The sequence below is a fragment of the Bombina bombina genome, chromosome 5 (assembly GCF_027579735.1).
Source record: "Bombina bombina isolate aBomBom1 chromosome 5, aBomBom1.pri, whole genome shotgun sequence".
NCBI lineage: Eukaryota > Metazoa > Chordata > Amphibia > Anura > Bombinatoridae > Bombina > Bombina bombina.
Window position 1 is genome coordinate 531389196 of NC_069503.1, and position 27664 is coordinate 531416859.

At 37.9% G+C, this 27664-nt stretch overlaps 1 protein-coding gene across 1 annotated transcript in view; it reads right to left on the bottom strand.

The window, feature by feature from the left end:
- STAC (SH3 and cysteine rich domain) overlaps positions 1-27664 on the bottom strand; it is a 472981-nt gene that overhangs the window by 161754 nt on the left and 283563 nt on the right. The gene's annotated exons all lie outside the window — the stretch shown is intronic.

Genomic DNA, 27664 nt, shown 5'->3' on the forward strand with positions numbered 1-27664 from the left:
AGGGTTTCCAAGATGGCCTTCAAAGTGTTGTACAGAGAAACCTGCCACCATATTTGTGCAGGAAGGTTGTGCAAGTGTATAGCATACAAGTGTAAGTGTATAAGTGTATATCTCTAGCATGGATTAACCAAGGGGGAAGGATAACAGTCACAGAGAAGCAGCTCCCTTTGATAGTGATGATTAATGTCTGTGGATGACGGTTTTTATTTGATATTGAATGTATGGGATGCTTTGTGTGTGCATGTGAGTACCTGTGGATGTCTGTGTCTTGTAATGCTCTCTAATAGTGCAGCTGACATATGATGACAATAGCATGTTTTTTAGTGACTGTGATTGTGACTACACAGGCTGTTGAACAATATGCAGTTATTCTTTATTTAAAAAGTTAACTTCAATACCTTCTGGGTTTCATTCGTTTAATACATTTTACTATTTGATGACAAAGAATGTACCAAACATAGTAACAGATGGTAATTACAAACTTTAAATGTTTTTGTAAATCAACTAAATAATTTATATTTGTCAGTTTTTGGATATGGTTAAATAACAAAAGGGGAAGAAGTATGCTGCTCTGCTTTAAAGGTAAAATGTACCCAAAACATTTCTCACCTTTAAATTGTTCCCAATGATCCATTTGACCTGCTTGAGTATATTAAATTGTTTACAAGTAGCTTGTTTACCCTTATTTTGGCATTTGAAATAGCTGATTTAGCCTTTGGAATCCAAACCTACACTGAAAGATTCTATACTGAAGTCTAGGCTAGTGACAAGCCTAAGTAAACACATCCAGAAGAAGAAATTACACTCCTAGTGGGGTGCAGGATAGTTATGTAATAAAATGTAAATTTTCCAGTGTTCACTCTAAGTATTAGGCTTTGGTTTACAAACAGACATAAGATAAGGCAGCAAGTGTGTGCACACAAAGTGATAACATAAAGAGATCTGATATTACCTGCAAGCGCAAACCATTTCAATAGGCTGTGGTTTAAAAGCACAAAACCAGTTAATTCATATAGACAAATAAACCTGAAAATGCAATTTCTCATACATTTATACTCTGCAGCTGGTATAACAAGTTATTGGAAATACATTAAGGAAAAAACAATTTTACGATATACTGTCCCTATTAAAATGCCTCAACCTACTTTTGGTCCCAGCCCATCCTAACAATGATAACCATATATACATGCACAAAAACATTTTTTTAACAGCAAAAACATACATTTTACTATATCACCTTTATTGTGCAAAGAAGGAAAATTACTTAAAGGGACAGTAAAGTCAAAATAAAAATTAAATGGATCAGACAGAGCATGAAACTTTAAACAACTTTCCAATTTACTTCTGTTATCAATTTTGTTTAGTTCTCTTGGTATCCTTTATTAAAAGAGTAATTCTAGGTGAGCTCAGGAGCATGCACGTGGCTCTAGACATCTGGCAGCAGAGTTTCCAACATTGTTTGTTTATAGCAATGTTATACACAGTTGCAAACACCGCTGCCATAGACTGCTAAAGAAAAGTGAACGCTCCTGAGCTTCTATCAGCCTACCTAGCTTTACTCTTAACAAAGGATATTGAACAAAACAAAGCAAATTTGATCATAGAAGTAAATTGGAAAGTTGTTTAAAATCACATGCTCTGTCTGAATTATGAATGTTTAATTTTGACTTTACTGTCCCTTTAAATGCCCCTTCTTACCAAAATTTAAAAATGCCAGACAATTCCTAGATTTTCACAAGTAAACTTTTAATATGCACTTTTGGTATATTTCCATATTTTCCAGTTCCTAGTAACTTTATGATACTAGGTAGAGTTGCTGCACACGTGCAAGCACATATCAGCACTGGAATGCAGGGAACGTTAGATTTCAACATAAAGACATCTATGACTAGACAGAGGTGGGGAATAACCTCAATACTACGCTTATAAAATGTATTTAGTGTTTACTGCCCCTTTAATAGAAAAAACATAGACTATACAGTATAGATATGAGATGAAGTATAAGATCAAATATTAAAATCACTAAACTCTTTTTGGCCGATTTACCAAGCGGTCAATTGGCCCCAATGCAGCTGTTTCTGCGCGAGCCTTCAGACCGCTGCTCCTTAACTGGTCCGCAGCCTCTGAGGCGGCGAAGAGCAATCAGCCTGATCAAATACGATCGGGTTGATTGACATCCCCTGCTAGTGGCTGATTGGCCACAAATCTGCAGGGGGGGGGGCGGCATTGCACAATGAGTTCACAGAACTGCTTGTGCAATTATAAATGCTGACAGCGTATGCTGTCGGCATTCAGCGAAGTCGGGCGGACATGATCCACCCAGCGGATCATGTCCACCCGACATATAGATAAATCGGCCCTTTGATCTCAAATCCCAAATCTCAGTTAAAGCTCTTCATAGAAACATAGAATTTGACGGTAGATAAGAACCAAAAAGGCCCATCAAGTCTACCCATATTACATGTTACTTTTTCCTTAAGATATCCTTATGCATGTCCCAGGCATTTTCGAATTCGTTTACAGTCTTTGTGTTAACCACCTCAAATGGAAGTTTATTCCATAAATCCACCACCCTTTCTGAAAAAAAATGCCTCCTCAAATTTCTCCTAAATCTGCTACCCTCTAACTTTACATGGTGACCCCTTGTTTTGGCATCTGTTTTTTTGTGGAAAATGCTTTCAGCTTCTACTTTATTAAGTCCCTTCATATATTTGAAGGTTTCTATCATGCCTAGTTAGTTTCCAAAGTGTAGATATCCTCATTATAATGAAGTGCACCAAAACATTTTATCTGAACATGGTTTAATGAGCATTTCAATCAAATACAAATGCATTTAAGAAATATAGGTTGATTCACAATAGTTTGCCAAAATGTCTTAAAGACAGGATTTCTTGTTGCAATTATAATAAGCTTTTAAAATTCAGAAAACTCAAAATGTTTTGAATATACCAATTAAAAAGAGTCAGGCGCGTGAATATAGACTATGACCTGCAATTATTTATTTAATGCTAATTGTGTCCAGTTCATGAATTGCATGCAATCAGTTTCATTCTTATTTTTTTTTTTAAGTGATTCTGATATTTCATACCTACATAATAATAATATGGTCAGTTTGTGTTATATGTGTTAGAAATATTATGTGTAAAAATGAATAGATGATAAAGGGACAGATTACAAGTGGAGCACTATTTAACACTCCCGCACAAGCGTTAACTACACTAGAAATAATCTTTTTTGCGTGCATTGGGCTGTCCTGGTATTACAAGTGGAAAGTAAACAGTTATCGCTCGTGCGCTAACATGATGGGTGTAAAAATCAGAATTTACAATATTGCATGCTCAATAACCTATTCCCCCATAGAAGTCAATGGAGCATAAAAAGTGGAAAAAACCTAACACCCTACTTGAACGAAAAAATATATTCTCAAGTGCACTAACCCAACATGAAAATATCAATATATTTTACATTCCAACGTTCTTCACATAGTAGAATAAGTCCTTTTTATTCATAAATACATATTTCTATATATATGATGGTATTTTGCATAAATATATATATATATATATATATATATATATATATATATACACACACACACACATATATATATATATATATATATATATATATATATATATATATATATATATATATATATATATATATATAAAAGAATATCTATTTATAAATACATAGAATTTATTCTGCTATGTGCAGAACATTTTAATGTGAAATATTTACATTAAATACATATTTAAAACCTTTATTAAATATGAATATTGCATAATTACGTGTTTTCATCTACTTAGCTGCAAAGGGCTCCCATACATATATACACATATAAATACATCTTTAGAGATGTATATGTATCTCAATGTTAAAGTGAAGGTCCATTTTGATGAATTAGTGCCCGTTTTTTAATAAACCTATTAAAAACAAAGGCACTTTAATTCATCAAAATTGACATTTCACTGTTTTCTTCAAAAACTTACCTTTTAATCCTGGCAGCCAATCCAGCACTTTCTCCGCCCATCGCAAGCCGTCTTCGCGGGTCCAAAATGACGAATCCGGCTTCCTCCAATCACAGCATTGCATCAGGCCAAGATTACCCCGGGGGGAAGCTGTGATTGGAGGAAGCCTGATTCATCATTTCTGACGTCTGCAGAGGCTTCCGACGCCCGGGGGAATCACTGGAGCTGCATTCAGGATTCAAAGGTAAGTTTTTGAAGAAAACAGTGAAATGTCAATTTTGATGAATTAAAGTGCCCTTGTTTTTAATAGGTTTATTAAAAACCGGGCACTAATTCATCAAAATGGACCTTTACTTTAAAGCCTTTTGCATGAGACCTCATATCTTTAAGCCTTTATAAATTTTTGTGCAATTTAAAAAAATATATTTGTATACACTTTTTTATTTTGTTCAACAGTTAACCAGAACTCTGAGCTTGCACTAAACCGACATGCATTAACTTCAATTGTGCTCAAGCGAATATGTTTACTTTCAACTTGTAATATGAGCGTAAAACCAGACGCGCGCAAAAAGCCATGATAAACCCCTTATCGCTCCTGCGTAACTTAACGTGCCACTCGTAATATGTCCCTTATTGTTTTATTTTTTATGGGGACATTTTTCCCATTCTTCAAATTTTTCTGTGTGAATGAAGAATTTTGTTGTACTATATAGTTTAGTTTAAAACATTATTGTTTCTGACATTTTTAAATATTAAAAGTTTAAAGTATAATTAATCTTCTCTTATTAATTGTATATGCCAGCCACTAGAGTCAAGAAACAATTCTTTAAATGGGGTAAGGATACATTGAAAGGAATATGTCACCTTGAGAAAGTCTACAGTGTAGTAGGCAAAAGTCGTTGAGGTATTTGTTCTATTAGGGATATCGCAGCTGATGTCCTGACATAGACGATTTTTTTTATATATCTTTCACTATATTGGGACCATTATGTTCCTATGAATTTACTTTTTGGTGTGATAATAATGATCTGATCACATTTTTATATTTTATTGGCATATATATTTTTTTATATGCCTTTCCTATAGGTATATATCACATTAACCATTAATTAGTATTACAATGTTACATTTATTTCCATTCTTGTTGCCAGTTTTTTTCTTTCACTATACGTGAGGTTTAGCGGGCACAGCGCCTTCTCCTTCTCATTCACAATAGTGTATGGAGAGGCTTGTTAAAAATAGTTCCTTGTGATTCGCCATTCTAAGCACCAATTGAAACGTAAATAACTGGGCACACCTTCACGCATGTGCTGTGTGTAGTAGTAGACGCCGACTACGGTGTTATAAGTTTGTGGAATTTCATTTGTAAATATGCACCTGATGAAACGGACCAAAAAACGTTGTGTTATTATTAAAGTCATTTTATATTTTTAAGACTTTGTTACACAAACTTTTAATATACACTTGGTGTACTGTTCTACTTGGGGCCGCTGCATACCTTTTGTATATTACCGACTTGGGTTTGCGGAGACATTGCCCACAGCACTGAGGCTTACAGGCAAGCCATCAGATACGGTCTATTTCGAGCCAAGAGTAACAGCAACACGGCACGGCTATTATATTCAGTATAAGTCGACCTGCAAGTGCGTGAGAGAGAGTTATCTGGACGACTCCCGATAGTCCAGGAGGCATTTGTGACACTGGGATTCTGTAAGTATAGCGATACTTGCGCGGATGGCGTGTTTTTATCACTTATTGTGGACTATGGTGGCGCCTTCTTTCTTTGTATCATCCATTTCTGCAGATTGCAGTGGGCAATGCAAACTTTTAAACTATTGAGCAATTTATTATATAATTCAAAAATTGAGACTGTTTTTTTTTTTGACAGATTATATTGAAATTAGAGACTTGTGAAAATGTAATAATTCTAAAACCCTTATCCTAATTAGTTAAAATAAATAAAAAAAGACAAATTTTATTGATACATGTCTAAGAATGAATGGTTTCTGCCATTATGATCATTTAAACATAAAACTCAATCAATGCATTATAAGAGCCACTCAAATTGGTTCTTGTGGTTTTCCCACAATCTTTAACATTAAAAAATTAAAAATTAAAGCATATTGTTCCGTCTTCGAAAAATGGGATGGATTTAAAGGGATATGAAACCTAAAAATGTCCTTGTGTGATTTGTTTTTACAAAAATTTCCAGTTTACTTCTATTATCAAATCTGCTTAGTTTTTATGATATTCTGTGTTGAAGAGATATATAGGTAGGCATCTGGAGTACTAGATGGCAGGAAATAGTGCTGCCATCTAGTGCTCTTGGAAATGGAGAACATTCTTGCAAAACTGCTACCATATAGTGCTTCAGAAATGAGCAGGCTCACAAGCATATGTCCCTGCTTTTCAACAAAAGATACCAAGAGAACAAAAAAAATGTATAGTAAAAGTAATATAGAAAATTGTTTAAAATTGCATGCTCTATCTGAATCATAAAAGAACATTTTTGGGACATAGTAATATTTTGTTATCTCTACTTAACAATGCATTTCCTATCTAGATATCAGTGAACACCATTAGAAGATCACAGCAATGTTTATGCTTGAATTCTGCAAGCTCAAAGATTGTCCCAGAGGATTTGTGAGAAAACCCAGAAGCAGGCAAAGATGTGGCTCTCAGAATCAATAGCAGCAAGGATTTTAACAGCCAGACAAGAGTAGCTGATGCCTCAAAGTCAGGGTCACAGTAAATACTGTCCTAGTCACATTTATCTGTTGTTTTGATTTTTTTTTAAAAACATATTGTTTTGCAACAGTAGTTTATCTTAATTGTATTTAATTAATAGGATGCTTTTTATTTCAAAAGTTTTATAAAAGAACTTTATAGAGTATATCTGCCATGTTTATCATTCTGTGACCATTTAGTGATATATTTCGTATATACACAGTATGGGGCTGATTTAACAAGGACCAAATTTCCCCTGATGCCCCTGTTTCCGCGCGAGCCTTCAGGCTCGCCGGAAACAGCAGTTATGACCGCTGCTCCTTAACTGGTCTGCCGCCTCTGAGGCTGCGGTCTGCAATCCGCACGATCCTATACGATCGGGTTGATTGACACCCCCTGCTAGTGGCCGATTGGCCGCGAATCTGCAGGGTGCGGCATTGCACAAGCAGTTCACCAGAAGTGCTTGTGCAATGTTAAATGCCGACAGTGTATGCTGTCAGCATTCAGCTATGTCTGTCGGACATGATACGCTTCAGCTTATCATGTCAGACAGACAGTGTCAAATCGGCCCCTATATGTTTATCACATATATCCAAGGATGTGCCAGTTGTTTAAACTTAAAGGGACATTAAACACTAAATCAATGCTAGATCGAATGATGCAGTCAAAGAAAAGATTTATCTGAGAATAACATGTAGATGTATTTTTTAAAGTTTCATTAGTTGTTTAAATATTGACAAAATAAGTGTCAATATTTAATGTCTATAAAACAATGCGAGCTGCCATGTTGTAACTTAGGTTACCTTCTCTGCTGTGGCCATTTAGGGACAGTTATAAATAGGTCACTCGAGTGTGTAGCCAATGGCTGTGTGGAATATAACAGTGATGATTTTTTTTTATATGTACGATTTTTCATTTTATATAAGCATCTCACAGTGTTTAATGTCCGTTTAAAGGGACATTTAAGTTATTTTTATATATGCATAAAAAATTAATCACAATTTGGCAAAAAGATCTGAATACATAATAAAAGTTTTAAAAGCATTTTAATGCAAAATTTACATTGTTCTGCAATTCATGGACACATCCCCTTAAAATGTTTCTTGAGTGTTGTAATTCTTATCAAAATTACTGTGACCAATTGGAAAATCATATAAATAAGCACCAGTACATATCAACCAATCACTGTGCAACATGCAGGAAGGTCATGGTTCAGCATTTCACAAAATGCATTCGAGCTGCACTGGAGGTAGTGGAATAAAAATACAATTTTCTGACTTAAATTACAGTAAAACAAGGAAAAATAAATGGTGACATTGTATTAAAAAGTTTTTTTCACTACTTATGTAAATAAACTTTTATGGGGAATTTAATTTTTAGTTTACTGCCTCTTTAAAATTAAACACATCTCTATCAGTTGTGTAATTCCTTTCTAATGCTCATCCGGTGATAATAATTTCCTGCTAAGGCTCATTAGCTTATACATACCTCCTCCTAATGCTCATTGGTTGATAGGTATACCCAGCTGTGTACTTTCTACATTACCAGGAAGTTCACAATAATTACTGCTATATGAGTTTCAATTTAAATGTAAACAGCTTTTACTTATTTGTTGTTTCAGGCAAAAAACAAGTTTAAATGCTGCTCTGTCATATGGACAATAAAACATTGTTGAGTACAGTGTCCCCTTAAAGGGATACTAAACCCAATTTTTTTTTCTTTAATGATTCAGATAGAGCATTCCATTTTAAGCATCTTTCTAATTTACTCCTACTATCAATTTTTCTTTATTCTCTTGCTATCTTTATTTAAACAGCAGGAATTTAAAGCTTAGGAACCAGCCCATTTTAGGTTCAGCACCTTGGATAGTGCTTGCTTATTGGTTGCTACCTTTATCAAACCAATAAGCAAGCATAACCCAGGTTCTCAACCCAAAATGGGCTGGCTCTTAAGCTTTTACATTCCTGCTTTTTAAATAAAGATAGCAAGAGAACGAAGAAAAATTGATAATAGGAGCTTATTAGAAAGTTGCTTAAAGGGACAGTTTACTCAAAAAGTTATTACATTTTAAACAAAAGTGCTTGAAAAGTTAACTATATTGGTACTTATCTATCAATACACATCGTTATAGATTTTTGTAAATACTTTTTTGAATGCTCCGGTTTTGAATGACATAACCTATACCCATTACAAACTTCACTGGACGTGTGGCCAGTCCGGTCTGCACATAGCGCACGCATGCTCCACCCCTTGTACTGACATCACTGCAAGTATTACAGGAAACGCTGCAAAGCAAATCCGTGAACCAGCTATGAAGAGGAATACTTTTGCAGAACTCACGCGCAACAGTACTACAATCAGTGAATGGAAGGGAAAAAAAACTACTCTCTGCTAAGCATTTACCAGAGCAGAAAGTATTTTTTTTTCCTTCCATTCACTGATCGTAGTACTGTTGCGCGTGAGTTCCGCAAAAGTATCCCTCTTTATAGCTGATTCACGGATTCGCTTTGCAGCTGTTTCCTGTAATACTGTAAAATAAGACAGGTGGAGCATTGCTCATATTGTAAGTAAAAAAATAAAGTAAAGAGTTACATGAAGATAGTGCATGCCTGTTAGTCATTTAGCATGATTTGCATATAATTGAATACCTGAAGGTGATTGGCCATGGGGCGAGTGAATAGAGATTGCTAACCCTTTTATCAATGCGTTCCAGTGTTGTCCAACTGAACAACAATTAATAAAAGAAAAAAAGTAAAAATATATATTTAGTTATTACAATACTTATGCGTTCTCATCTAGTTTACTTTTTAATACTGCTGCTTATCATCTCCATCTCCCTTTAGGAAACAGGTACTTTAAAATTGCATGCTCTATCTGATTCATTAAATAAAAAATATTGTGTTTAGTGTCCCTTTAATGCTTTAAATAAAATTTTCTCTCCATTGTAACTTTAATTTCCTGTATAACTGAATTTATCCCTCATAAATTGTTTGCTTTTTTTTCCATCTACTAAGAAAAACTGATGATAGATATTTTTAAGTGCATTTCTTTGTGCTTCTATAAATAAAACCTGCAATGAATGATAGCTTATGCATGATGAAACAGGTATAATATATATTTGTTTAACCTTTTAATGCTGTTATGCCGTTGTATTCCGTCACAACGGCACTGGGCTTTAAAGCCGTTATGACGGAATACAACATCATCGCAAACGGCTGTCCTGAAGCCTACTAGGCTTGCAGGATTTGATTGCGGTCTTGGGGGCGTTCCTAGCGTCTTAGGGACGCCCCCCAGACCCGATCCCATAATTGAAATTTCGTGATCTTTTGCACGATTGCGTGATTTCAATTTGTCTACATCGGAACGCTGTTCCGATGTAGACGTTTTAACCCGGTCATGAAAGGGTTAAAGATAGGAAAGGTAGAAATACTAGAAAATATAAGGTTACAGGTAATGAGAACCCCCATGCAGCACAAATTTGTAAAAATGGTAGCACTTCAGTGGCAAATTATATAGTTAGAAATATAAGCCTTTGGGGATTTATTGCAAGTGTTTTAGAGGTTCAAAGAAGTAAAAACTAAACTTAAAAGGCTTTAACATAGAGATACATACATATACATGTCTAAACATGTATACATATGTATTAATGTATTTATATGTGTATATATGTATTTACAAACAGATATACACATATAAAATATTAATATATATGTATACATATTTTTCATATTTTCATGTTGTGTATGCGCATATTACAGTATGCGATCATGTTTGCGTATGTTACAGTATGCGATCGGGCATGCGCATGTTACAAACATTTTAACCCCTTAGTGACCAGACCATTTTTTTATTTTCTTACCCTTAAGGACCAGGGCTATTTTTACATTTCTGCGGTGTTTGTGTTTAGCTGTAAGTTTCCTCTTACTCATTTACTGTACCCACACATATTATATACCGTTTTTCTCGCCATTAAATGGACTTTCTAAAGATAACATTATTTTCATCATATCTTATAATTTACTATAAAACAAATAATAAAATATGATGAAAAAATTGAAAAAAAACACACACTTTTTCTAACTTTGACCCCCAAAATCTGTTACACATCTACAATCACCAAAACACACCCATGCTAAATAGTTTCAAATTATTGTCCTGAGTTTAGAAATACCCAATATTTACATGTTCTTTACTTTTTTTGCAAGTTATAGGGCAATAAGTACAAGTAGCACTTTGCTATTTCCAAACCATTTTTTTTTTTTCAAAATTAGGGATAGTTACATTGTAACACCAGACATCCCAACTCTCCCTGAAGTTCAGGGAGTCTCCCTGATTGTAATAGCGGCTCCCTGATGCCAGCAAATGGAGTGCAATCTCCCTGAAACTCCAAGTACCATTATCCAATGTGGCCCAAATCCGGAAAAAAGTGTTTCTTTAAGGAATGCCTTTAGTTGCTGGGACGTTATAGAACCCTCAAAGCATGCATCAGTAACCAAAAAGCCCCCACTGATTTTAATAAAATTAAAACACAAATACTACCGTATTTACTGCACGTAATTAAACTTCGTATTCTAAAATATTTAAGCATTCAACAAGCGTACGATCACTGGAAAATAGGTTTGTCATATGTGGTTGTGCAATAAAGCAATTTTTTTTTAATGTGACTTTAGTGGGAAGCTACTTTAATGATAAGTCTCTATCTTATTTAGGGTTTCAAGGTGTCCAATATATAACTGGGAGGGGGGTGGTGGGGGTGGCGCAGCAGCGGGTGAAGCCATCTCCCTGAAATTAGTTTTTGCAGGTTGGGATGTCTGTAACACTGATATCTGTCAGGAATCCCTGAATAACCCTTTACATGTATATATTTTTTTAGTAGACAACCCAAAGTATTGATCTAGGCCTATTTTGGTATATTTCATGCCACCATTTCAGCGCCAAATGCCATCAAATAAAAAAAATTGTTAACTTTTTCACTAACTTTAGGTTTCTCAAAATTCTCACTGAAATTATTAACAAACAGCTTGTGCAATTATGGCACAAATGGTTGTAAATGCTTCTCTGGGATCCCCTTTGTTCAGAAATAGCAGACATATATGGCTTTGACATTGCTTATTGGTAATTAGAAGGGCGCTAAATGCCGCTGCGCACCACACTTGTATTATGCCCAGCAGTTAAGGGGTTAATTAGGAAGCTTGTAGGGTTAATTTTAGCTTTAGTGTAGAGATCAGCCTCCCACCTGACGTATTGCATCCCCTGATCCCTCCCTGACCCTCCTCAAATGTTAGTGATTTGCATTTTTAAGATTTGTTTTTTATTTATATATTTTATCTTTAGTGTAGGATCCCCCATTACCCCCCAACCTCCCTGATCCCCCCCCCAAACAGCTCTCTAAGCCTCCCCCTCGACCTATTGGCAGCCATCTTAGGTACTGGCAGCTGTCTGCCAGTACCTAGTTTACTACAAAATTTGCCCTTTCTTTCTAAAAAAAAATTTCTGTAGTGTAGCTGCCCCCCCTCAATACCCTAGCCCCTCGTAGATCCCTTTCCCAAAAATGTTTCCCCCCTTCCTCTTCCTCTCCCTCCTTTGACTTGTGTTTAACTTAATGTAGCGCTCCCGCCCTGCCCCCTCGCGCACTCCAGGAAACACAGAGGGGACAGGATCCGGATATCCTCCAAAGATGGGCTGCCCACCCGCCTCCCTGATATGGCTCTCATCCACCAATGATCTGCACCATCGCTGGCTGTTGTAGAGAGGGCCACAGAGTGGCGCAAAAAGTTTAACTCAAGCGGCGTTTTCACAATCGTGAAAAAAAATGCTGCACCACTTGTAATCTAGCCCATAGTAAAAGAAGGAAGCACAAAGGGGACAGGATCCGGATATCCTCCAACGATGGCTGCCCACCCGCCTCCCTGCTGTGGCTCTCACCCACCAATGATCTGCACCATCGCTGGCTGATGCAGAGAGGGCCACAGAGTGGCGCAAAAAGTTTAACTCAAGCAGAGTTTTCGCGATTGTGAAAAAAAATGCCGCACCACTTGTAATCTAGCCCATAGTAAAAGAAGGAAGCCTTTTTAAAAATAAAATGGTCTTATGAAATAGAGCATTTTTGCTTAGATTACAAGTGGAATGCACGTGATATTTGCGCTCCACTCAGTAATACCAAGGCACGCAAATGTGCGCTGGTATTACAAGTTAAGCACAATGTAAATGTGACCTCATGTTCGCATTGCCTGGAAGTCACATTCTGATGCCATCAGACACTGCAAAGAACCTAGCACAGCTCAGGGGGTAAGTTGCGCAGCAAATTAAATATATATATATATGTATATGAATATATACATATAAATGTATGTGTTTATATGTCTATAACCACATATTAACACATAAATACATATGTATATAAGCATATACATATATATTTAAAGTAAAAACACAGTCCATAACTTTTTTCCCCCAAACATCCCCTCACTTTAACGCCTTATAACTGCTTTGTGCATTTTTATTTTTTTTCCAAAAAATAAAGATGCTGATTTTTTTTAAATAAAAGAACTGTACTTTTATTTTAGGGGCAATTGGGGCACATTGGGGCACATTTTTTAAATTAACCAGAGGTCTGACCTTGTAATGGCTGGTTATATACCGTTTGCCAATAAAGGGGCAAATTTGCCCCTTTACGGACACACGTTAAAATAGTGCTTTACTTGTATGTAGCCCGTTATGTTTAGAAAGGCTTGCCACCTCAGCTACAGTTTGCAGGATGGAACACGAATAGTGCTGATGGAAAAAAAATTCTTGACTCTCCCTGCAGCATAACTCATAGGCTGCTTTTGGGCAGCGCTCCAAGCGAACTGGAACTCGCTTGGAGCGTTTTTCTCACACTTGCAAGTGAGATGCCTGGCGTTTTTTGAGCGCTCTGGTGATGTAAGTCCCAGCGCTTCCAGTGTGCTGGAAAAGCTGGGACTTTTCAGAGCAAGCTCAGACGATTGGAAACATGGCAGCCTCCACACACGTGTTGCTGTGGAGGCTGCAATGTTTTTATACATATAATATGATTTTTCACGTGCTCTAGAGAATGTAGCCCATTTCTTTTCACTTCATACGTAGCGTATGAAGTGAAAAGAAATGGGCTACATTATCTAGAGCACACACAAAATCATATTATATGTATATAAACACAAAGACCTGACGTTCAATCATTGTGTATTTCCTTCACTGGGTGGGATCGTCGTTGTGTGTTAGCAAACTAGATGTGTGGACGGGGTTCCGGGAATTGCCGATTTTGATCCCCAGAGCCGAGAATGATTTCCCCAGTCTCTTGGCAAACATCGCAACTCTGATCCACCTTTATTCAGTGCAGGATAAGCTACAGGGGCTGAGCTGAGAGCAGCTGAATGGAGGTGGATCAGAGTTCCGATGTTTGCGAAGAGACTGGGGAAATCATTCTCGGCATAACAGGCAGCTACAAGGGAGCTTAGTAAAAACGTTCGCATGCGCAGTCCATTATTGTGCAGCAGATCCCTTTGTGCATGCAAACGTTTTTTCGAAGCTCCCTTGCTTGTGACGTCACCTAGCGCCATGTCATCGCTGGGAGTGAAGCGCCTCCTCTAGCTCCTGAGCGCTGCCTGAACGCGGGCATAGATGTCCAGGAAAACATGGCTGAGGTGGTAACCCTATTTTTTACACTAGAATTTCTTTTTGATATTGGTTATTTGTTTTTACGAATTTAAGAATAAATAAAGTTTAGAAATAAAAAATACTGACAAAATAAAAACAACTGTTCTTAAACTATTTCAAATGCTCCTGGATCAACTAATGTAAAAAAATGTCAGGTAAAAATACTACATTAAGACTCAACTATAAATGAAAAAAGAAGGTGGATAGATAGAATTTTGTATAATATAATATAGAGGATTTATTTCATGAGCAGCTATAGTCACTCAGCTGGGTCATGCAACAACAGCTTTTGACTTGGTCAGCATCAGTTTCTTCTCAGGACTAACAGTTCTCTGCAGCTCCTGAGCAGTACTTTAACTATGTGTTTAACCACAATGCAAGGGCTAAAAACATAGAGTTGCAGAGTCAGCAGTGCTAAAATTACAGGCTCTAACAAATTAGAGCTTGTCATTTCTTCTACTATAATTGCCGCTACTATAATCCCACTAAATACCTTGCTCTGTATTTAGTCACAATTCTCTGTCTGTAACACAGTATACTGACTTTTGACACTTGCTGTAGGTTCAAATACTTGGCGTAGATTTTGATTCCTTTTCTATGCAAACAATTGATGTTTTTTATCTCAAGAACTAATACCAAAGCCTTTGCCGTTTTGGAGTAAAAAAAATCATGCTTTCACATATTCTTAAAGGGAGATGGAAGTCGAAATGAAACTTTTATGATTTTGATATCACAAGCAATTAAAAAAAGGTACCATTTAATTATATTGTTAAAAGTAAATTGATCTCTTGGTATCCCTTGTTAAAATGTACTGCTTTCCATGTGAGCATACTGAAGTATGCCCAGGAGTGTACACATGCCGTCAAATCTATATGGTAGCAATGTTTGCAACAATGTTTGCATCCTACCTATGCATTCTGTGATGGAAAGAAATTAGGTTTCCAACAAGAATACAAAGAGGAAAAAGTAAATTTGATAACAAAAGCACATACATTTTTTAAAATTATTATTAAATGCTCTTAGTGAATAATCAGCAGACTTTAACTTTGACTTCCTCGTCCCTTTAATTGCTAGTAATAGCATAAGCTTGGCTGCCTAATTTGTTACATACAGAACAACAAAACTGAATATTTCCCATCACTGGACCTACTCTAGCAACAATGGACATGTCACACAATAGGGTCATCCATAGCATTGTGGGCTCCTTAGTTCAGCTCCCTTATTCCCCTCCCCCTGTAAGCCCTGACCTCTGTATGTCCCAACCCTTTCCTGACATTCAGTGTTACCTATATAAAGAATAACACTATATATTACACCTCCTGATACCATAAACACTTCTTCATAAACTAAACACAGCATGTACATTGCACCTTCTCATACCCTCACCCATGACAATGAGCGGGTGCCCCTCTCGCCCTTCCCAAAGGACAGGCATGTCACATAAATTTAAAAAAAGCAATGTTGTTTTTTTTTTTTTAATTATTTATTTATCATCGGCAGGGTGCCAAAAAATGGGAAAAAAATACAGATTCTCTACCATACCTGGCAGAGTACAATTTATACACAAAAGGAAACAAAAATAAAGAATCCACAATATATGGATCCAAAACATATTTGAATATATGGATACAACCATAATACCGGTACCCTGACATTTTTAACATTTTAAACAAAACATAGGTAAATAATCTTTTTAGATAATAAGACTTGATATGGATTTCATAGTATAAGTAGGCATGATTTCAGTTTTTCTCGTACTATGTGGACAATAATAGACACAAAGAATCCAAAGATACGAAAGAAAAAATTATATATAGGGGGAGGGAGAGGGAGAAAAAAAAAAGGTGTGGATATGCGTCCCACCAACACCCTAAACGCAACGCTATTATCAATAATCCTACTAAATGTTTTAGTACCAGGTCACTGGGAATATTTCTCTCAACATTAGGCTTTCAAAACATTCAGACCTATGAAACGCTTTGGTAAGTATATATTGTGTAGATATAGGAAAGGACTGAATAATTTTCAACCATTTATTGAAGAAATATTGTATTTGTTTATTATGTATATTAGATACATTGTGTTGTTCAAAAATAATCCGTGATTTAATTGCCTCTATAAATAATCTAAAAGAAGGGGGCTTCCTGTTTTTCCAATTTTTCAGAATCAGATTTTGAACCACTACAATAACAGTATTGATCAAATCATGACATTGTACATCTGAAATCAAAAAGAAAATATTTCTTGGCTCAAAAAGAAAGTGCTCTGGTATAATTTTATTTAACCAAAAATGTACTTTCTGCCATAGCTGTCTCACTTTTGGGCAATACCAAAAGCAATGAAGCAGGTCCGCTGCAGGAAGATGACATTTATAAGAAAAACCTTGTTGTCCTGCTGACCAGGAAGCTAACCTTTTTGGTGAAATATACGCCTTATTAAGAAGTTTTAGGTGGGATTCCTTACTTGGGGGAAGAAAGAGGAGCATCGTGTAGCCACTTAATACCTTTTTTGAATAGTATCTTTGTTAATTTCTTCAAAATACTTAATCCAATGGGATACAAACTGCTCTAAATTTAGCTGTCCCTGTTTTTCCAATAGAATCTTATATAATAATGATATTGAGTGGTTACCTTGCCTATATAGGTTAATAAAATCAATGATTGTATCAAAGTACTCTGACCAGGTTACCGTTTGCAGTTTTTTTATTTATAAAATGACGTAACTGGAGATATGCATAAAAACACTTGTTAGACAGTCTATATTCAAGTGCCCCTCATCAAGAAATTGTATAATCATTGATAGACCTTTATCAGCCCACCTATTAAATATCTCATACTGAAAGCCTGGTTGAAATTCTGGGTGGCCTCTAACTGGTAGGAAAGCGTATATGTGAAAATTAATCTTCAAGCGTGAGCATAGTTGCTGCCATGCTTTGACCACATTATAAATACTAAATACTATTTCTCCAACATTGGTGTGTCCGGTCCACGGCGTCATCCTTACTTGTGGGATATTCTCTTCCCCAACAGGAAATGGCAAAGAGTCCCAGCAAAGCTGGTCACATGATCCCTCCTAGGCTCCGCCCACCCCAGTCATTCTCTTTGCCGTTGCACAGGCAACATCTCCACGGAGATGGTTAAGAGTTTTTTGGTGTTTAAATGTAGTTTTTTATTCTTCTATCAAGTGTTTGTTATTTTAAAATAGTGCTGGTATGTACTATTTACTCTGAAACAGAAAAGGATGAAGATTTCTGTTTGTAAGAGGAAGATGATTTTAGCAGACAGTAACTAAAATCGATTGCTGTTTCCACATAGGACTGTTGAGATGAAGTAACTTCAGTTGGGGGAAACAGTTAGCAGACTTTTCTGCTTAAGGTATGACTAGCCATATTTCTAATAAGACTGTGTAATGCTGGAAGGCTGTCATTTCCCCTCATGGGGACCGGTAAGCCATTTTCTTAGTCAAACAAACAGAATAAAGGGCTTATTATGGGCTAAAAAACTGGTAGACATTTTTATGGGCTAAATCGATTGCTTTATTTGTGCATATTATTCAGATTTTGGCTAACAATTGGCATTTATAATCTTGGGGAACGCTTATAAAACGGCAGGCACTGTATTGGACACCTTTTTCAGTCAGGGGGCCTTTCTAGTCATAGACTGAGCCTCATTTTCGCGCCATTAATGCGCAGTTGTTTTTTGAGAGCAGGGCATGCAGATGCATGTGTGAGGATCTAAGAATCTCTGAAAAAGCTTTTAGAAGGCGTCATTTGGTATCGTATTCCCCTCAGGGCTTGGTTGGGTCTTAGCAAAGACTATATCTGGGACTGTATAGGGGTTAAATTGAAAAACGGCTCCGGTTCCGTTAATTTAAGGGTTAAAGCTCTGAAATTTGGTGTGCAATACTTTTAAGGCTTTAAGACACTGTGGTGAAATTTTGGTAATTTTTGAACAATTCCTTCATACTTTTTCACATATTCAGTAATAAAGTGTTTTCTGTTTGAAATTTAAAGTGACAGTAACGGTTTTATTTTAAAACGTTTGTTGTGCTTTGTTGACAAGTTTAAGCCTGTTTAACATGTCTGTACCTTCAGATAAGCTATGTTCTATATGTATGAAAGCAAATATGTCTCCCCATTTAAATTTATGTGATAATTGTGCCATAGCGTCCAAACAAAGTAAGGACAGTACTGCCACAGATAATGATATTGCCCAAGATGATTCCTCAAATGAGGGGAGTAAACATGATACTACATAATCTCCTACTGAGTCTACACCAGTTTTGCCCATGCAGGAGGCCCCTAGTACATCTAGTGCGCCAATACTTATTACCATGCAACAATTAACGGCTGTAATGGATAACTCCATAGCAAATCTTTTATCCAAAATGCCTACTTATCAGAGAAAGCGCGATTGCTCTGTTTTAAACACTGAAGAGCAAGAGGACGCTGATGATAATTGTTCTGTCATACCCTCACACCAATCTGAAGGGGCCATGAGGGAGGTTTTGTCTGAGGGAGAAATTTCAGATTCAGGAAAAATTTCTCATCAAGCTGAACCTGATGTTGTGACATTTAAATTTAAATTAGAACATCTCCGCGCATTGCTTAAGGAGGTGTTATCTACTCTGGATGATTGTGACAATTTGGTCATTCCAGAGAAATTATGCAAGATGGACAGGTTCCTAGAGGTTCCGGTGCCCCCAGACGCTTTTCCTATACCCAAGCGGGTGGCGGATATAGTAAATAAAGAGTGGGAAAAGCCCGGCATACCTTTTGTTCCTCCCCCTATATTTAAGAAATTATTTCCTATGGTCGACCCCAGAAAGGACTTATGGCAGACAGTCCCCAAGGTCGAGGGGGCAGTTTCTACTCTAAACAAGCGCACTACTATTCCTATCGAAGATAGTTGTGCTTTCAAAGATCCTATGGATAAAAAATTGGAAGGTTTGCTTAAAAAGATTTTTGTACAGCAAGGCTACCTTCTACAACCAATTTCATGCATTGTTCCTGTCACTACGGCAGCGTGGTTCTGGTTCGAGGAACTAGAAAAGTCGCTCAGTAGAGAAACTCCATATGAGGAGGTTATGGACAGAGTTCACGCACTTAAATTGGCTAACTCTTTTATTTTAGATGCCGCTTTGCAATTAGCAAAATTAGCGGCGAAAAATTCAGGGTTTGCTATCGTGGCGCGCAGAGCGCTTTGGCTAAAGTCTTGGTCAGCGGATGTGTCATCCAAGACAAAATTGCTTAACATTCCTTTCAAAGGTAAAACTTTATTTGGACCTGATTTGAAAGAGATTATTTCAGACATCACTGGGGGAAAGGGCCACGCTCTTCCACAGGATAGGTCTTTTAAGGCTAAAAATAAGCCTAATTTTCGTCCCTTTCGCAGAAATGGACCAGCCTCTAATTCTGCATCCTCTAAGCAAGAGGGTAATGCCTCACAACCCAAACCAGCCTGGAAACCAATGCAAGGCTGGAACAAGGGTAAGCAGGCCAAGAAGCCTGCCACTGCTAACAAAACAGCATGAAGGAGTAGCCCCCGATCCGGGACCGGATCTGGTGGGGGGCAGACTCTCTCTCTTTGCTCAGGCTTGGGCAAGAGATGTTCAGGATCCTTGGGCGCTAGAAATAGTTTCTCAAGGTTATCTCCTGGAATTCAAGGAACTACCCCCAAGAAGGTTCCACAAGTCTCACTTATCCTCAAACCAAATAAAGAGACAGGCATTCTTACATTGTGTAGAAGACCTGTTAAAGATGGGAGTGATACACCCAGTTCCAATAAAGGAACAAGGAATGGGATTTTATTCCAATCTGTTCGTAGTTCCCAAAAAAGAGGGAACGTTCAGACCAATTTTGGATTTCAAGATCCTAAACAAATTTCTCAGGGTACCATCGTTCAAAATGGAAACTATTCGAACGATTCTACCCACCATCCAGGAAAGTCAATTTATGACTACCGTGGATCTAAAGGATGCGTACCTACATATTCCTATCCACAAAGAACATCATCAGTTCCTAAGATTCGCTTTTCTGGACAAACATTACCAGTTTGTGGCTCTTCCATTCGGATTAGCCACTGCTCCAAGGATTTTCACAAAGGTGCTAGGGTCCCTTCTAGCGGTTCTAAGACCAAGGGGCATTGCAGTAGTACCTTACTTGGACGACATTCTAATACAAGTGTCGTCCCTGTCAAAAGCAAAGGCTCATACGGACATCGTTCTAGCCTTTCTCACATCTCATGGATGGAAGGTGAACAAAGAAAAGAGTTCTCTGTCCCCGTCAACAAGAGTTCCCTTCTTGGGAACAATAATAGATTCCTTAGAAATGAGGATTTTTCTGACAGAGGTCAGAAAATCAAAACTTCTAAGCTCTTGTCAAGTGCTTCATTCTGTTCCTCGTCCTTCCATAGCGCAGTGCATGGAAGTAATAGGATTGATGGTTGCAACAATGGACATAGTTCCTTTTGCACGAATTCATCTAAGACCATTACAACTGTGCATGCTCAAACAGTGGAATGGGGATTATACAGACTTGTCTCCAATGATTCAAGTAGATCAAAAGACCAGAGATTCACTCTGTTGGTGGCTGACCCTGGACCATCTGTACCAGGGAATCAGCTTCCGCAGGCCAGAGTGGGTCATTGTCACGACCGACGCCAGTCTAGTGGGCTGGGGTGCGGTCTGGGAATCCCTGAAAGCTCAGGGTCTATGGTCTCGGGAAGAGTCTCTTCTCCCGATAAACATTCTGGAACTGAGAGCGATATTCAATGCTCTCAGAGCTTGGCCTCAACTAGCAAAGGCCAAATTCATAAGGTTCCAATCAGACAACATGACGACTGTTGCTTATATCAATCATCAAGGGGGAACAAAGAGTTCCCTGGCGATGAAAGAAGTGACCAAAATAATTCAATGGGCGGAGGATCACTCCTGCCACTTGTCTGCGATCCACATCCCAGGAGTGGAAAATTGGGAAGCGGATTTTCTGAGTCGTCAGACATTTCATCCGGGGGAGTGGGAACTCCATCCGGAAATCTTTGCCCAAATAACTCAATTATGGGGCATTCCAGACATGGATCTGATGGCGTCTCGTCAGAACTTCAAGGTTCCTTGCTACGGGTCCAGATCCAGGGATCCCAAGGCGACTCTAGTAGATGCACTAGTAGCACCTTGGACTTTCAACCTAGCTTATGTATTCCCACCGTTTCCTCTCATTCCCAGGCTGGTAGCCAGGATCAATCAGGAGAGGGCCTCGGTGATCTTGATAGCTCCTGCGTGGCCACGCAGGACTTGGTATGCAGACCTGGTGAATATGTCATCGGCTCCACCATGGAAGCTACCTTTGAGACAGGACCTTCTTGTTCAAGGTCCATTCGAACATCCAAATCTGGTCTCCCTCCAACTGACGGCTTGGAGATTGAACGCTTGATTCTATCAAAGCGTGGGTTTTCAGATTCTGTGATAGATACTCTGGTTCAGGCCAGAAAACCGGTAACTAGAAAGATTTACCATAAAATATGGAAAAGATATATCTGTTGGTGTGAATCCAAAGGATTCCCATGGAATAAGATAAAAATTCCTAAGATTCTCTCCTTTCTACAAGAAGGTTTGGAGAAAGGATTATCTGCAAGTTCTCTAAAGGGACAGATCTCTGCTTTATCTGTCTTACTACACAAAAGACTGGCAGCTGTGCCAGATGTTCAAGCATTTGTTCAGGCTCTGGTTAGGATCAAGCCTGTTTACAGACCTTTGACTCCTCCCTGGAGTCTAAATCTAGTTCTTTCAGTTCTTCAAGGGGTTCCGTTTGAACCCTTACATTCCATAGATATTAAGTTACTATCTTGGAAAGTTTTGTTTTTGGTTGCAATTTCTTCTGCTAAAAGAGTTTCAGAGTTATCTGCTCTGCAGTGTTCTCCTCCTTATCTGGTGTTCCATGCAGATAAGGTGGTTTTGCGTACTAAGCCTGGTTTTCTTCCTAAAGTTGTTTCTAACAAAAATATTAACCAGGAGATAGTTGTACCTTCTTTGTGTCCGAATCCAGTTTCAAAGAAGGAACGTTTGTTACACAATTTGGACGTTGTCTGTGCTCTAAAGTTCTATTTAGAGGCTACTAAAGATTTCAGACAAACATCTTCCTTGTTTGTTGTTTATTCTGGTAAAAGGAGAGGTCAAAAAGCGACTTCTACCTCTCTTTCCTTTTGGCTTAAAAGCATCATCCGATTGGCTTATGAGACTGCCGGACGGCAGCCTCCTGAAAGAATCACAGCTCACTCCACTAGGGCTGTGGCTTCCACATGGGCCTTCAAGAACGAGGCTTCTGTTGACCAGATATGTAAGGCAGCGACTTGGTCTTCACTGCACACTTTTGCCAAATTTTACAAATTTGATACTTTTGCTTCTTCGGAGGCTATTTTTGGGAGAAAGGTTTTGCAAGCTGTGGTTCCTTCCGTTTAGGTGACCTGATTTGCTCCCTCCCTTCATCCGTGTCCTAAAGCTTTGGTATTGGTTCCCACAAGTAAGGATGACGCCGTGGACCGGACACACCAATGTTGGAGAAAACAGAATTTATGCTTACCTGATAAATTACTTTCTCCAACGGTGTGTCCGGTCCACGGCCCGCCCTGGTTTTTTAATCAGGTCTGATGAATTATTTTCTCTAACTACAGTCACCACGGTATCATATGGTTTCTCCTATATATATTTCCTCCTGTCCGTCGGTCGAATGACTGGGGTGGGCGGAGCCTAGGAGGGATCATGTGACCAGCTTTGCTGGGACTCTTTGCCATTTCCTGTTGGGGAAGAGAATATCCCACAAGTAAGGATGACGCCGTGGACCGGACACACCGTTGGAGAAAGTAATTTATCAGGTAAGCATAAATTCTGTTTTTAATGTTTCCAGGGAGCTGTGCATATGGACAATGTAGAATCTCTTTAAGAGATAACGGGTGTATAAGTTTTTCCTCCATTTTTATATTAGTTAGATAATTAGAAGAGAGTAACCAATCCACTCCATACCGTGCAAGTATAGCAATATTATATGCCTTAATATCAGGAAATGCTAGGCCTCCAAATTCCTTAAGCTGAGAAAGTTTTCTTATAGATAACATATGTCTATTGTTTTTCCAGAAAAATTCAGCACAAGCCCGATTAAAGATTTTAATGTCTTTATCCTGGATAAACTATCCAGGATGGTAAATTATTCATGATATATAATAATTGAGGGAAAAGAATAGATTTGACCAACATCACCTTAGCAGACAGTGAGATTGGAAAAAGACTCCAACGCTGTACTTTAGGTATTGCATGTGAAAAAAAGATGTATAATTAAGTTATACCAAATACTAGGGTCCCTGTGTAGATTGATTCCAAGATATCTAAAGCTGTCAACTTCTTTGAAACTACGCTGTCCAAAACTATCTTTATTTTTATGTATCCAAAGAATTTCTGACTTTGCAGTATTCACTTTGTATCCAGAAATTAGACTAAAAAGATCAAAAATCCTCAAGGCTATAGGTATGTTTTTTCTGGTGTTTTTAAAATATAATAGCAAGTCGTCAGCATATAGTGACAGCACACATTTTTGAGCCCACAAACTTATTCCCACTAAATATGGCAGAAGGTAGATTGCTAAAGGCTCTATGGCAATGTTAAAAAGAAGAGGGGAGAGAGGGCACCCTTGACGTGTCCCTTTTCCTAGCTTGAAAAAAATGTTTGACTACTGTTAACCAAAATAGCAGAAATGGGGAAATTATATATACCTTTAATAAAATTTATTAAGTTTCCAAAGAAACCAAAATTAAACAAGGCATTATATATGTGATCCCAGATTATATAATCAAAAGCCTTCTCAGCATCAATTACAACCATAGCAAAATCCTGTTTAAATACATTTTTATCCCTATGTAGCTTGTTCCAGAAATACTCAAGAATCATATATGTTCTACGTACAGTATATTCTTTGTCAATGATCTGCCTGTCATAAAGCCAGATTGATCCGGGTGAATAATTTCTTGCACTGGATTTCTTAATCGATTGGCAATAATAGAAGTAGGTAATTTATAATCTGTATTTAGAAGGGAGATTGGTCTATATGACCCAGGATCTATCGGGTTTTTATCTTTTTTAAGAATAAGAGTGATAATAGATGCTGAGAAGAATCGCAACATTGCTTTTTTTTTTAAAATATAATAATCATTTAATAAGCTAGTAAGTATGGGAACAATCTCTGACTTAAGTAATTTATAAAAACTCGGCAGGGAGTTGGTCCGGACCAGGAGCCTTACCCAGTTTAGTTTCTTCTATACCCTTAAGGACGTCATCCGGCTTAATGGGGGCATTAATTAACTCAATCTCCTTAGGCGAGACTACAGGGCAAGTAATCTTGTTCAAGAAAATCAGATTACTTTGTAGGTCAATATCTTTGGATGCATATATATTTTGATAATAGTTGAAAAAAATATTTTTAAAGGGACATTATACACTCATTTTTTCTTTGCATAAATGTTTTGTAGATGATCTATTTATATAGCCCATAAAGTTTTTTTTAAAAATAAATGTATAGTTTTGCTTATTTTTAAATAACATTGCTCTGATTTTCAGACTTCTAACCAAGCCCCAAAGTTTTATGTGAATACCGTCAGCTACCTTCTCCAGCTTGCTCCTGTTTGTGTAAAGGGTCTTTTCATATGCAAAAGAAGGGGGAGGGAGGGGAGTGTCTTATTTGCCACTTGCAGTAGGCTTTCCAGCTACCTTTTCAACAGAGCCAAACTGACAGCTTCTAAGTAAGTTTTTAAACAGTTTTATACTGGATTTTTATATCAGTATCTGTGCATCTTATTCTTTATAGTAGTGTCTATTACATGCACTTATATGAAAATGAGTGTATACTGTCCCTTTAATGTCAGTCAGTTATGTATAATTCTGCTCACCCATAGCAATATACTCAATTATATTATTCTTTTTCCTGACCTTATCAAGTCTAGCTAAATATTTAGCAGACTTACCATAACGGCATTCATTCTTATCTCTTCGTTTGTCATTTTGCGATTTAAGAAAAGATCTCTGTCCTGCTTAGCTATTTTATATTTATCCCAGTATTTTTTAAGTGGTATATTTATATATTTTCTATAGGCCTTAGTAACTGTGTTTGCTAGCTGTAATTCGCCTGCTCTAACTTTCTTTTTGGCAATAATCATATATGCCTTTATCTCGCCTCTAAAATCTGCCTTCGCTGCTTCCCAGAAAATCTCTGGTTTATCTGTATATAAATAATTATCTGCACTATAGTCTCGCCACTTACGTTAAATCCAGTTTTGGAATGATAGATTATTTAACAAGTGCTTTGGAAAATAAAAATTATTCACTGCATCTATCGGGGCAGGACGGGATCCAATCTCCAACGAGATTATAGCATGATCCGTCAAAACAATATCATTTATCTCTGTCCTAACTCCAGCTTTAAGAAAAAAACTAGAGACTAAAAAAAAATTGATTCTAGAAAAGGATCTGTGTGACCTGGATTCACAAGTGTAGGATTTAGTGTCTGGGTGCTGAATATGCCATATATCGTGTAACTTTAAATCTTTACATATTTGAAAAAATGATTTAGATTTTTGAGGGTCTGGGGGAGAATCTATCAAGTGAAGATATAGGAGTTAAATTGAAATCACCGGCAAAAATTATATTCTGATCTAAATTTGGGCAGAGTTTGACGGTGATAGTATCTCAGAATGTCTGGTCAACGCAATTTGGACCATATATATTGCAAAATACATAATTAACCTTTAAGATCTCAATGTGCAGAATTATCCATCTGTCACTTGGATCTATTTGTATATGCTGGATATTATAGTTCAAATCTTTATTAAATAAAAACGGCAGCAGCAGAGACCCACTCCGGGAACAGCCCACACTGAGCCGATCGCTCAAAATAAGCCCGTAAGCCCTGTGGCAAATGCTCACAGCACTTTGAGACCCAGACGTCGGGCGGGAGCCCGGCTACACAGACCCACCGAAGTCCGACAGCGCAGGCCGCAAACGGAGCCTGCTTAAAGAGAGGTCCTACCCCAGGATAGCCCTGGGGCTTGGCACTAACAGGGAAAGTGTGCTTAACGGAAGGGGACATCTTCAACCACCTCGGACAGCTCGAGCAACGAAGTTACCGCTACCTAGAGCAGCCCTCCCTTCTTCCTGCCTCTGACCCAATCTCTGAGGGGTAAGATAACATGGCGGCCCGCTACACACACACACCTAGTCACACATGAAAAAATTGAGGAACAATGTGACCTGACTCCTTGCATAAGCATAGCTTAATGAGTCACACTGAACTTCCAAATGAGGCATACTACTTAATACCAGGCTGGGTCTATCATTATAAGCTTTGGGAAGATATAAACGTTTTCCTCTCTTTATTTATCTTTTCCTGACCCTGGCAAATACCAGCATTCATACATGTGCTTCCTACAATTACAGCTGCTTTCCGCTTGGATTACACACTGGCACTATCACAGCCCTATTCCAATGGTCTAAGCTTATTTCGCCAGATAGTACAATTATATTCAAAGGGACACTGTTTAAAATCACACTGCCTGCAACACACTCTCTTGAACTTTAAGCTTCGCCCAGCTTAGACTCCCTCGTGGGAGCCTTGGCCATAAGATGGCGCTTCGCAGAAATACTAAAACGGAGAAAAATCAGAAACAAAGCATAACCCCCAGCGCAATGAACACTTTCTTTAAAAGCACTGATAGAAAGAAAAAGGCAGAAACCTCCCAGGCACTCAGTGGGGATGAATATCACTCTGATAACCCTGATGATTCACGTCCGCAACAATCCTCACCACACAGCTTTTCACGGGAGGAGGATAGCCCGGTCACTATGAGAGCCATTGAGGAGTTAATAAATCAAGTCAAATCATGTATTAAAAAGTGAGTGCGCTGACTTAAAGAGAGATATTAATGAGCTGGGCTTCCGCGTGGAGGCCTTGGAAGATGACAGAGAGGAATGGGCAAAAGAAATGACTGGCATGTCCCATGCTTTAGAAGATCAGAGCACACAGATCAAAGAATTGGAAAGCAAAGTGGATGATATGGAAAATAGGGCACGAAGGAACAATCTCCGCATTAGGGGTGTGCCCGAGTCAGTGAAGGGTGAAGACATTCAAGATCATCTTCAAAGTATGTTTCAGTCCTTAGCGATAGCTGGCCAGTGCGTAATAGATGAAGTGCCTCTAGAGAGAGCCCATCGCTCCTTGCGACCCAAACCTAGCGATAATCAGCCCCCTAGAGACATTG